Source organism: Adiantum capillus-veneris, chromosome 23, assembly GCF_014529385.1.
Source record: "Adiantum capillus-veneris isolate H3 chromosome 23, ASM1452938v2, whole genome shotgun sequence".
Lineage (NCBI taxonomy): Eukaryota > Viridiplantae > Streptophyta > Polypodiopsida > Polypodiales > Pteridaceae > Adiantum > Adiantum capillus-veneris.
The window spans coordinates 12,905,191-12,917,735 of NC_140953.1; positions in this window are offsets into that span (position 1 = coordinate 12,905,191).

The window sequence follows — 12,545 nt, forward strand, 5'->3', positions numbered from 1 at the left end:
TCCTAAAGAAACTGCAGTCAAAGAGAAAACCCCAAAGTGGCCTAAAGGGGCTGCTCGAGCCAAGGAAAGGAGAAGATGGCTAGCCTGGAAACACATGACCCCGAAGGGAAAGCATCTGGCCAATGCAAGTGCTTTCAACTCAGAGAGCCGGGTTGTACCCACTTGGTCAAAGAAGAAGTCATCTGAAGCTAAGCGGCAGAAGGTCGCCTACCGATTTGCACGACGCATGCGAGTGCTACCAATCCACTTCGACAATCCAGAAGAAGTGGTGAGAAGATTCCCATGTCCTAGAGAAGAGTGGTTCGGCTACTGGTCTCGCTGTTTTTGGAAGCGAGTGGAGGACCTTCCTCCCCTCCCTGTACAACTTATCCTGAAGAAGCTCTCTACCACGGGAGAAACCCAGTGGGTTGGAGATGAGCTGCAGCTGAATGGAGTAGAATTCATGCAACACGCCGATTACGGAAATTACCTACAATTGCTGTTAGCCAAGAGACTGGGAGTGGTCCGACGCGTCGCCATCACCCCGTACGTGCTAAGCAACGAAGGAAGGGTAGAGCCCATGAAAGGTGACAACCTCTTGTGCATGTGCCGACTCATCAACACTGGCACGGTAAGAGTATAAGTATTTCACCCTTTGTGCATGATGGAAAATGGGCCGACGGCATTCCCGTTCAGATTCCTGCAGCATATGCATGTGAATATCTATGTAGATAGGAAAGTCTTCTACCAACAGAAGATCATTTGCCTATTCGGTGCGGCAGTACTAGGAGAAATCCTCAATTCCCCGAACCCTATCATTCTCCCCATACTAGATTACCATCATTCCTTTAATGTCTCTATTTTTATCCTGTTTTAGCCTATCCATTCGCCCCTGTAAAAACCGCTATGAGCCCTTGCTGTTGATGTTAAAAAAAAAAAAAAGTTTGTAATTTCTCGAGTCACCACCATGGCAAGTGTTTCTTTCCCCACGTTCAGTGGAAAGAAGGGTGATGATCTCACCACTGATTTTTTGGACGATTTTGACATTGCTTGTGTCGTCTCCAACAAAGATAACGACGCTTCACGACTCAGAATTTTTCCTCTACTGATGAAAGTAGAGGCCAAGTCCTGGTATAATGCATTGTCCCAGGCTACCAAGAATGCATGGGATGTGTTAAGGGCTGCTTTTGTAAAGAGGTTTGGTGGAGGCACAACCTCGGAGAAGCTATGGCAGCTATGGACAGAATTAAAGCAGGCAGGCCTGCTGGAGTACGCAACCTATGAGTCAAAGTTTGTGGACTTATGGGAGAGGTGGGTTGCCACACTGGAGGAAGGCGAAGGAGCGCCCAATTTCCTGAAGAAGGACCGTTTCATTGCTGGTCTATGGTCCGCCGCTTAGAGAAAGGTGAAGGGAAGGTTTCTGCAACATATGAGTTGGCAGTCTAAGTCCCGCCTTAAAGACAAGAAGCTGCCATGCAAGCAAGAGTAAACGAGTTAGAGGAAACAAGCTCGGCCCCGACCAACCCCAGTGGCTGCAACAACCAATCAAGAGTCCAACCACAGGAGACAACGGAGGAACAGCAAGACCTGCTGAGTCGCATCACCACCCAATTAGACAGTTTATCTTTGCATCTGGTGCAGCAAGGGCATGCATCTGGCAGAAATCCAGAACAAGGAAGAGGACAATGAAGGCAGAACCCAGAATACCATTGTTACAACTGCGGGGAAGACGGCCATGGAATGTACTACTGCCCACACCCAAGAAGGCAGAATTTCAATAGAGGAGGGAGACCGAATCAGATCTCTCCGCCAAGAGTAAGACCACCACCAAGGCAACCAGGACCAATCCCAGCAATCCAAATCCTGCAACCACCTATACAACAGCAACCACCACCCCAACCTCTCATTCCGCCACTACCCCCACCACCTGCGCTGAACAAAGCAGTGAGTGTCATTATCTTAGAGGCTAAGGGAAGGCGAAGGTAGAAGAGTCAGCTCCAGAGAAGCACAAAGGAAAAGTGAAGGTAGAAGGAGTGGATGCTATGGGAGTGAAACGTGCGAGGCACGAGGAGGCATCTCAAAAGGAAGAGAAGATGAAATGGAAAGCCGAGTCTAGCAAGCAAGCAGCTAAACCGCGGCGGAAGATAGACATCGTGGACTTCTCACTAGGTGAGGAAGCACAACCCTATGACTTAGTTCATGATGTGTTAATGCAGGGCCCGAAGATAACTTGGCCTCAATTACTCCACCTTGCACCCAGAATGAGGAGGCAATGGACGAAAATGGTAAGTACAAGGAAATCAAAACCACGGATAGCTGGGGCTATCTTTGGGAGGGATCTCGATGACATCTTGCCAACCATGGACGCTCACATCAAAGGGCAGCGGATTTCAAACGTCTACATAGATGGTGGCGCACAAATATGCGTCATGAGTGAGAAGATGATGCACCACCCAGGTCTAGAGGTAAGTAGGCCGGCACCCTGCCGAGCCAAGATGGCAAACAATGTAAGAGTAAAATGCGTAGGCATTGTAAATGCGTTCAAATTAAAAGCATTCAATATGGAAGTGGAGGTAGACATCTTCGTCATGCCACACAAAGGGGAGGGCTACCCCATCATTCTTGGAAGACCTTGGCTTATGGCCATGGAAGCCAAACAAGACTGGAGCACCGGGATGATCCAGATGAAGGATGCTAAAGGGAAGTCCATATTCTACGACATGAGGACTGGAAAGCAGCGCAATATGATCTTGGAGGCTTCACAAGACGAGTCCACCAGCGACTGCTCGTCTACCTCAGGAGAAGACACAACCACCACTGATGGGAGTGATAGTAGCATCAAAGTAATGGGAGTCATTCTTAAAGACCCAAACAGCCTAACTCCATCTGAAGCAACCTCAGCAAACCAAGAGGGACCATCAAGTAAGCAGTCATTGGAGGATGCAGGTAAGCTACAAAAAATGCTCTCAAATGAGTTAACCAATGAAGAAAGGAAGGGGTATGTCTCCATGTTAGGCAACTTCACTACTTTGTTCATTGATGGCTATGACAAGATCACACGAATTACAGTAGTGCAACACCACATAAAGCTCAAGGAAGGCAGTAAACCCGTAGTACAAAAGCTTAGAAGACTTGGAGTAATTCAACAAGAGGCATTGCTTAAAGAAGTAAGGAGTTTGCTACAAGCAGGTTTCATCTACCCTGCCAAAGACTCAGAATGGGTCTCCCCAATAGTAGTTACACAAAAAAAAAAAGGTAAATGGAGAGTCTGTGTGGATTATAAATCGCTCAATGCAGCCACAAAGAGGGACCATTTTCCTCTCCCATTCCAGGATGAAATACTCAATGAAGTGGCAGGTCACGAACGCTACATAGTATGCGATGGCTACTCAGGATACTTCCAGATTAGCATTGCGGAGGAGGATAAGAAGAAAACAACCTTCATCACACCTTGGGGATGTTTTGCCTACAGAGTGATGCCATTTGGCCTCACCAACGCCCCAGCCACATTTCAACGCTATGTGACATTTGTTTTCCAACCCTACTTTGGAACATCAATACGGGTTTTCATAGATGATTTTTGCATCTATAGCTCACGAGCCCTTCATCTAAGCAAAGTCTATGATGGCTTAACCAGGCTACAAACCGTAGGTGGCCAACTCAACGTGGACAAGTGTCACATTGGTGAGAGCAAGGTCACTCTCCTTGGTCATGTAATTTCAGCAAAAGGAATCGAGGCTGACCCTAGCAAAATTCAGGCTCTGATATCTTTATCATCTCCCACCACCGCCAAGCAGTTGGTTTCTTTCCTTCAGAAGGTAAGATATTTAAGCAGGTTCATTCACCTGCTATCTCAAGTAGTCCTTCGCCTACAACAACTCACCCAAAGGGATGTTTTCTCATGGAGTGAAGAGAATGAGCAGCGGTTCACTGAGGTAAAGCAAGTCCTATCTAAGCTTCCCACTATTTCACCTCCTAAGTGGGACGAGCCATTCTATGTAAACCCTAGTGTGGGAAATGATACTCTGGGAGCAGTGCTAATGCAAAAGGATCCCAAAACTTCTTTCATGCGCCCTATTTACTTCTCTAGTAGAGTCATGACCCCATCAGAAAAGGGATTCACCGAAGTAGAGCACATGGTTCTAACACTAATGTTTGCTACCACGAAATTCCGCTCCTATCTCTTGCCTAGACCATTTGTAATCCTGACAATGGAAGAAGTTTTCCCTTATGTAATGCGACACATGGATGTCTCCTCTAGGATCTCAAAGTGGTTAATTAGACTACAAGAGTTTGATTACACCATGCAAGTAGAAAATTCCACCAGGGCTAGTCTAGCAGGAATTCTCACTCATCGCCACTACGAGAAGAAGCTGAAGGTCAACACGGAAGCAAAGGAAGGAATACCAGATAAAGAGAGCCCTAAGCTAGAGAGAGCTCACTCTCGCTTCTTTGACAGAGCATACAAGAGAACAATGGATCAGTCTGCAGCAGGCATGGTCATTTTCAATGAACAGCAGGAAAGAGTATTCTCCATGGGGCAGTTATTACACTCCCACTCTAACAATGAGGCAGAATATGCAGCCCTAATCCTTGGGCTGGAACAATGTATTTCGCAAAAAATTCAGCGCTTAAATGTGTTCGACGACGCTTTGCTTTTGATTAGGCAGATAAATGGCACCTGGGAGTGCAAAAATCAGGTTTTACTTGGTCAACTTCGCCAAGTTAAGGACCTTCTGAAGAAGTTTGAAGCAATAAAGCTCTTCCATATTCCCAGAGCAGAAAATCAAGAGGCAGATGCACTAGCTAAAGAAAGAATACAAGATGTTCCCATAGGAGCAATCAAATTAAAGTTACCTCTCTTCCAAGGCAGTGACGCTATGGCTGATATCATCAGCTTTCTGAATACAAGGGAATGTCCAATAGGACACACTAAAGTCCAAAAACAATGGCTAGTAAGGAACGCTACTAGGTACCGCCTTATAAACGACCACTTGTATTGTAAGGGCAAGGATCAAATTCTTAGGTGGGTGCCAACCTCCAGTGAAATCACAGAGGTAATTTCAAGCTGCCATGACGGCGTTTGCGGTGGTCATTTTGCTCTAGATATCACCAGTAGGAAGATTCTACAAGTAGGATACTTTTGGCCTAGTTTGAACACAGATGTGCACCATTGGTGTAAAACATGTAGGGCTTGTCAAGTGGCCAGTGATCGTACGCTAACCTACGAGCCACAAACCCCTATCATTTCATATGGTCCGTTTGAGAAATGGGGAATAGATGCAATTGGTCCCTTACCAAGGGCCCAATCAGGTAAACTGTACATCATAGTGGGTGTAGACTACATGACACGATGGGCAGAAGCAACGGCCACCACCCGCATTACAGCCCAAGAGGTGGCAAAGTTCATTTTTGAGCATATCGTTTGCCGTTTTGGCACTCCTCTTGAGATAATATCAGATAGAGGACCAGGATTTAGAGGTGATGTGGTAGGGGAACTGATGAAGAATTTAGGCATCACATGTCGGCATTCCACACCATACTATCCACAATGCAATGGTCTGGTAGAGAAGGTAAATGGAATGATTTGCAAGATCATCACAAAACAGGTGAACAACCATACAGGAGATTGGGATAAACATCTCATGGCAGCTCTTTGGGACTACATAACAACGTTCCAAACATCACTAGGTTTCACCCCTTTCCATCTAGTTTATGGGAAGGAGGCAATTCTACCCATTGAGGTACAAATAGCCAGCTTACGAGTCTTGGCCAGTCAGACCCACCGTCCAATCATAAACCTTAGAAACCACATCTTGGATCTAGAGAGACTTCAAGTGGATAGGGAGGAAGCAATCAATCACTATGCAGCACAGGCAGAACGATGCTGACTCACTTTCAATTAAGGGCTTAAAGAGAAAGGACTGGAAAAAGGCATGCTAGTACTGCGATACGACAGCATATTTGATACCAGGAAGGATAATAAATTTCAACCCAGATGGGAAGGGCCATTCATCATCAAGAAGCGCTACGACAACGGAAGCTATAAGCTGATGGAAGCAGATAGGAGAATTCACAAGACTAGAGTCAATGGATGGAGACTGAAGAGGTATTTCCTTAGGTTTGACCCAGAGGTATTTCCTTAGGTTTGACCCAGAACTGAAGAAGGGCTAGAAGCATGAATTCCTCTAGCCAAAAGAGAGAGGGCTAATGATAGCCGAATTTTAAAATCAAATCAGAGGAAAAAAAAAACTCATTTCACCCCCCCCCCCCGCCCACCTCTCGGTACCCCCCCACCGTAACCTATTTTTCCCCCTCCCGCCCCACGGGCATCGGATAAAACCCTCGCATTCTCTTCCCCCCATTTTCCTTACATACCCCCTTTTTCCTAATATCTCTCTCCCCCCCGATTTACCCTCCCCACCAGGCAGAAACTCAGAGAAGAAACCCCCAGCCCCCTCTCTCGTGCCTCCCTCGGTGCGAGCCGCGTGAGAACCCCCCCCCTCACCTTACACTTACCTGAATCACACTCACCCATTACCTCTACCCTCATTTTTAACCCCCCCCCCCCCCTCTCTCTCCCATGCACTGTGCGCCTCGCTGCAACACACACACACACACCGTACATACACACACCCCTATCCTACCCCCCCCCCCCCCCCCCCCTCTCCTTCCGCCATACGCAGTAGAACAAGCCGCCGGCATCATAGAAGAAAAAATAAAAATATATATATAAACATTATATATTTATATAGTACCCCCTCTTCCCTTGTTCCCATGCACGCATGCACACACACATATACATATACGCACTCACCCGCAAATACACATATATACATATATGCTCCCACACTCACACACATACACATGACACGCATATACGCACGCACCGACAAAATACAAAAGAAGAAGAACAAGCAAAACGCCATCGACATCAACAAAAGAAGAAGACGATCCAAAGCACGCGCTGCCAACAACAAAAACAGAAAATGCGCCGAAGGCATGCCCCGGCCGACTCCGAAAAGAAGTACGCTTGACACCGATGCAGCGGCAGCACGCCATTCGTCGGCAACACGCAACCACGATGCCATCCCAGTAATTTTTAGGTTATTTTACCATTATCTTCAGTTTTTCACCCGAGCCATTGTAAGATTTCCATTTTGTAAATATCCTCTCTCTAGGTGATGGTCACAAAGGCCCACCTAGAGATTCCCATCTTTTAATAACCTTCCCCAAAACAAAGCAAGGGTCAACCACACCGAGCCCACCACTTCCTTTGTCTCCCCGATTAAGATTACCCTAACCACACTGGGATTACCATAATCCAAGCAGCCAACACCTATAAATTGGCACTGAGAGGTCACTATTGGGGGGGGCAACTTATGGGGAACCAAGCATTGGGTAGAGTGTAGTAGGAGGGATTGACACCATCACTATCACGAGGAGGAGGTCTCGTGTGTGGGGTTTGCCTTGGAAATTGCACCATGCGAAGGGAACCACACCCATACCTCGACTCAAATGGTCGATGCACACACACGTATGCACGCTCTTGGCAATGAGTATTCACAGTCATTGAGTCACCCTGGAGAACGCACCAAGTAGGTTGCACCATCTCCTCTCTCTACCTCTCTACCACCACGGCATGCCACCTTGTAAATATTGCAGAAATAACTCACCCTCACACCCCCGAGGTTGTTTTCATCAATTGCGAGTGTTCTCTCTCTCTCTCTCTCTCTCTCTCTCTCTCTCTCTCTCTCTCTCTCTCTCTCTCTCTCTCTCTCTCTCTCTCTCTCTCTCTCCTCTCTCGGTGTGTAGGCTTGCGGTGTCATATCATCGTGGGCTTTGCGTCCTAGCCGCTCAAATGTAGGTGGTGCCCCCTGTTCGCTTTACCGTGGCAGGCTCGAGGCGAGCCATTTGCCCCCCGGCGTTTTAGAGGCCGTCGGGGTCGGGGTCTGCTTTGCGTCCATCAGCATAAAGTGGGGTAAGGGGGGGGGGTGAGTTGAGAGAGGGGGGGAGGGGATATCACCCCTTCCTATTTGGTAGCTCAAGATGAGAGGAGGGGGGGAGAGTCAATGGGGTGGGAAGTGAGGGAGAATATCAGCGGGACAAGGGAGGGAGAGTGAGGCCGAGGGAAGGGTGAGGCGAGCGGTGGGGAAGAGAGAGAATATTATTGGGCTATTGGGCTTGCCTAGAGAGCGAGGGAGGGAGTGTGAGGGCCAGCTGTGTGGATAAGAATACGGGAGAGCGGGTGTTCACATGCGGCTCGACATAGAGGGAGCGCGAGAGGGAAAGCAAGAGAGGGGTCAGGGTGAGTGCTCCAGGCCACTCCTGGCCAAGGGTGGCCAGTAAGAGGGTGTGTGGGTGAGAGAGAGAGAGAGAGGATATTAGAGAGAGAGAGAGAGAGAGAGAGAGAGAGATAGAGGATAGTGTGATAGGCCATTGGTTGGCTACGAGGGAGATAGGAAGAGAGGATTGGCCGGGCATGCTGCCGTGACAAGAGCTGGGGAAAGCGGTGAAGCGGTCTGGGGCGGGCAACAAGAAGAGCAACCTCTAGACACCCTTCAAGGCTCCCGTGCTGCTCAATGGGGCTGGGGCACAACACAACACAAACCAAAACAACAAACCCCCAGCCAAATCCCAACTACACAAGGGGCACCACCTAGTTTAAGAGCGAACTAGGACGCAAAAGAGGAGAATCGTTAGAGCAACCCACAAACAAGCAAGGAATTTACACTAACCCTAACACCAATGGAACACTCTCACACACTAAAACACGAGAGAGAGAGAGAGAGAGAGAGAGAGAGAGAGAGAGAGAGAGATGGTGCTCGCGTTGCTTTGAAGTGTATCGTTAATGATCAAGCAAACATAAATATATATATGTAAGAAAGAGAGAGAAGGGGAAAGGGGGTGCTTGTTGCACTACTGCCTTCTTTCAAATCTGTCATGACCAATCAAAGTGAGATTAGTATTTGTTCAACATAGCCTGAGTAAATTACACCACAACACATCACAAGAAAAAATCCACCCCAATCACTGTCTTAAGGCTAGGGGAGTCCTCTCCACCCTGTCGCCCTCTTACAGCATGTGGGATTTATGGCTAAATTGATAACAATACCCGGAGACAAGCTATCAAGAACTTAAATAAAACACCAAGACACTTACACATCATTATTGTCCATGACTTCACGTTGGAAGGGAGACAAGGTATCCATGCTTAGTCCAAATTCACCCTCCTTGATTCATCAAATGTTGGGCTTACACTAGTAGGAGAAATGATAGATTTCCTACTCTCAATTTAATGATCACTCTCTCTTACAATGGCATAGAGTTCCCTTGCTAATCACCCCTAATACAACACATACATATGCCTAATGCCAATGAGATTCCACTCAAGAGCTCCTTCTCAAGAGGTTGAGCTTGGCTTCTCAAGCTATAGCATAGTGCTCTTTCTTCTCCCCCCTTTTGTGCTAGCTACACCCTCCTTTTATAGCAATTTTGAAGGCTAGGGTTACTCCTCTTACCATGGTTGGGTTAGATTTTCAGCACTTTATCTAATTTCTTTTGGTTGGAATTATCAAGAAGTTGGTGGGGAAAGAGAGAGGAGAGAAATGGAGGTGATAGGACTTTTCATAGTGGGTTAGTGTTAGTAGAGTTAGTATTAATTTACAAATGGAATTGGATATTTACAATGGGAGTATCCATGTAGGATACAAATAAGGAAGAAAAACTCTTAAGAGGTAAGAAAAGGTGGATTTCTTACAAGGTTGATGCTCCAAGTATCTTGAGTAGGGCCAATTTTGACGCTTGTTGACGGTCCACTAGCTTTGACGGTACATTTTTTCTCCACTCTTGACCTTCCTTGAGAGACAAGGTAATTGAAGCTGAGTAATCAACCACCATGATGCTGTCTTTTAAGAGAAGAGGCTGAATTTTGTGGTTTTTTTGATAGATATGGGTAATTTGGAGGAGGAAAAATGAGACTAGGTGGTCAATTTTGGAATGGAATTGTGTGTGGGAGGTATGAGTTCACCATGGTTTCTCTTATTCTTCAAGGTTGAGGAGAAGGTGAGTAGGGTGCAGAGAGGAGTGGTGAGAGAGGTGGGGATGATGAGTGGAGAAGTGTGTGTGAAAGAGGAAAATGATAAAGTGGAAGAGAGAGTGTGGCTGCATAGCATGGGAAAACTGGGGTCCACTAATAAAATCATAGCTCACAGCTCGTAGCTCAAAAAAATATAAAAAAATTTGAGGCAAAAGTTCAGCCCACGAGCTACAACTTTTGTTTGTATCACCTTTTCAAATTCGGAGAGCAAGTGAACTTTAAAAATTCAGCAAAACCGACCGTTTTTTTCCATTGCACAAGGTCCTTGTGGGGTCCTTCTTTGGATGATTCTTTTGAATACCTCCAAGAGTGAGCCCTCCATAGTGCATGTATGCATGCCACCTACCCTTGACCTTATTTGGTAGGTCTATAATTGAAGATATTGTTGAGATCATGATATAAGTGAATAGTACAACTAAGAAAATCAAATATTGAGGGATCTAAAAAATATGTACATGTCAAATATAAATAATATAAGTAGAAAAAATATAAAGGGGTCAAAATAAATCTCTCATTATGAGGCTACCATAAAAAGATAAATATTTTTGGTGTTCTAATTTTTTAGAAAAAAAACAAAATAGATGTAGGAAGGGAAAAATCACAATAGTTTTTTTGGATTTTTGTTGGGGTGGAGTTACACCAAATATAAGAGAAGCTTACATGAAAATATTTCTATATGGAATAAAGAGTATGAAAAATGGTAAGAAAAATTGTGGTAATGGTGAGGCAATGTACAGAGCATAAATAACACACACCTAGGTAGAAATATTTAAATAAATACCAAAATAATTATGAAAAAATCTTTTATTTAGGCCCTATATACAAAGAAATATTTACATACGCATGGGCCATAATATACTTATATTTTTTATATTTTTTATTTTTTTGGCTCAACTAGCCCAATGACTAGCTAATTGAGGGTTTTTTATTTCAGTAAGGAGATATGGGAAAAGTCCCCTAACTCACACGCACCTATATACAGTGAAAGGGTGAGGGTAACCACAGTGTTTGAGTGATTTGATAGGGTGAGATAACTCAGTATGGCAATTACAGAGAGCCGAAAAACGGCTATCAGCGGGTTGTCAGCGAGGGAGGAGGAGTGGATGAGGGAGAGGAAGGGGGTGCCGAGTAGGGAGAGAGAGGATATTAGAGAGAGGTATGTAGGGAAAATGAGAGAGAGAGAGAGAGAGAGAGAGAGAGAGATTTTTAAAGTCAGATTATGCTGATCCAAATATTGTTGAATCAGATGTTGCGTTTGATGTTTGACGAGTCGGATTATTTGCTGAGTCAGAATATCGTTGGGTTGGATTATTTTATCCCTTTCAAATCTTGAAGCCAATCAATTACATGGTTTATCAACTCAAGTTGCCCAACCATTGTATCATACACAATGCTTTTCATGTGAGTCTACTCAAGCTTTACAAAGGAGAGCCTCCAACAAACCTAATTATTGAAGACCCCCCAAAAATCAAAGATCAAGAAGAGGTGCTACAACCCGAAGCTATCCTTTGACATGAGGACAAGGTACTACGACATGGTAATATTATCCGACATAATCTTATTTAGTTCAAAAATAATCCTTTTAAAGATGCTAAATGGATGCAAGGAATACAAATTAAGCATAGTATGAACCTGATCAATGTTTTGGTCTTATAAGACTAATTCTCTTTTTATTGTGCACAAATTTAAGTAGTATGCATGCTTAGAATCATGTTTGTGTTGACGACGTCTCTCAAACACCAAGTAGAAATTGCCACTCTACTTTGAAACTATGATATGGACTTAAGAGCAGACATGCTTGCGGCAGCTACATCTCCCAAGCACCAAATGGACTAGTCATCCATTTTGGAATGATGTCATAGGGTACAAAGGGATCCTCTACCCGCTATGAAAAATGAACTAATGACCAAGAATTTATATTCTCTACCTCATAGTCGAGGACGACTATGGTTTCGAGGGAGAGTTAATGTCATAAAATCTAATAACTAGATTTACCCAAATGATTTTCTCATGTTAAAATGATCATTTAATATGGGAAGATAAAAGGGAAAGAAGAGCTAGAATATAGATATGTGTTTTTAGAACAAACTCAGCACGTGGCCAAAAGGAGATGGTTTCATCTCAGCAATGGCTCACAAGGAGATGGTCTACTGAAGAAAAATGTGCATAATATAGCTTAAAAGACCTTAGGGTTAGCTTCATTAAAGACATCCAAAGGTTAGTGTAAAAGTCCTAAGACCTTAGGTTAAGCTAGGCCTATGCTTGAGATGCTTGATGACTAAGGTGCTTGGTCAAGCTAGGCATGTACTTGAAGTCAAAGCCAATCCCTACAAGGAGGGGGTGAGCCCTTGAAGTTAGGGGCATGAGAGAGAGAGAGAGAGAGAGAGAGAGAGAGAGAGAGAGATCGATCCCATGCTCTCGCTAAACCCATTCTTGATGACTAAGGTACTTGAGGTGCTTAAGCTAG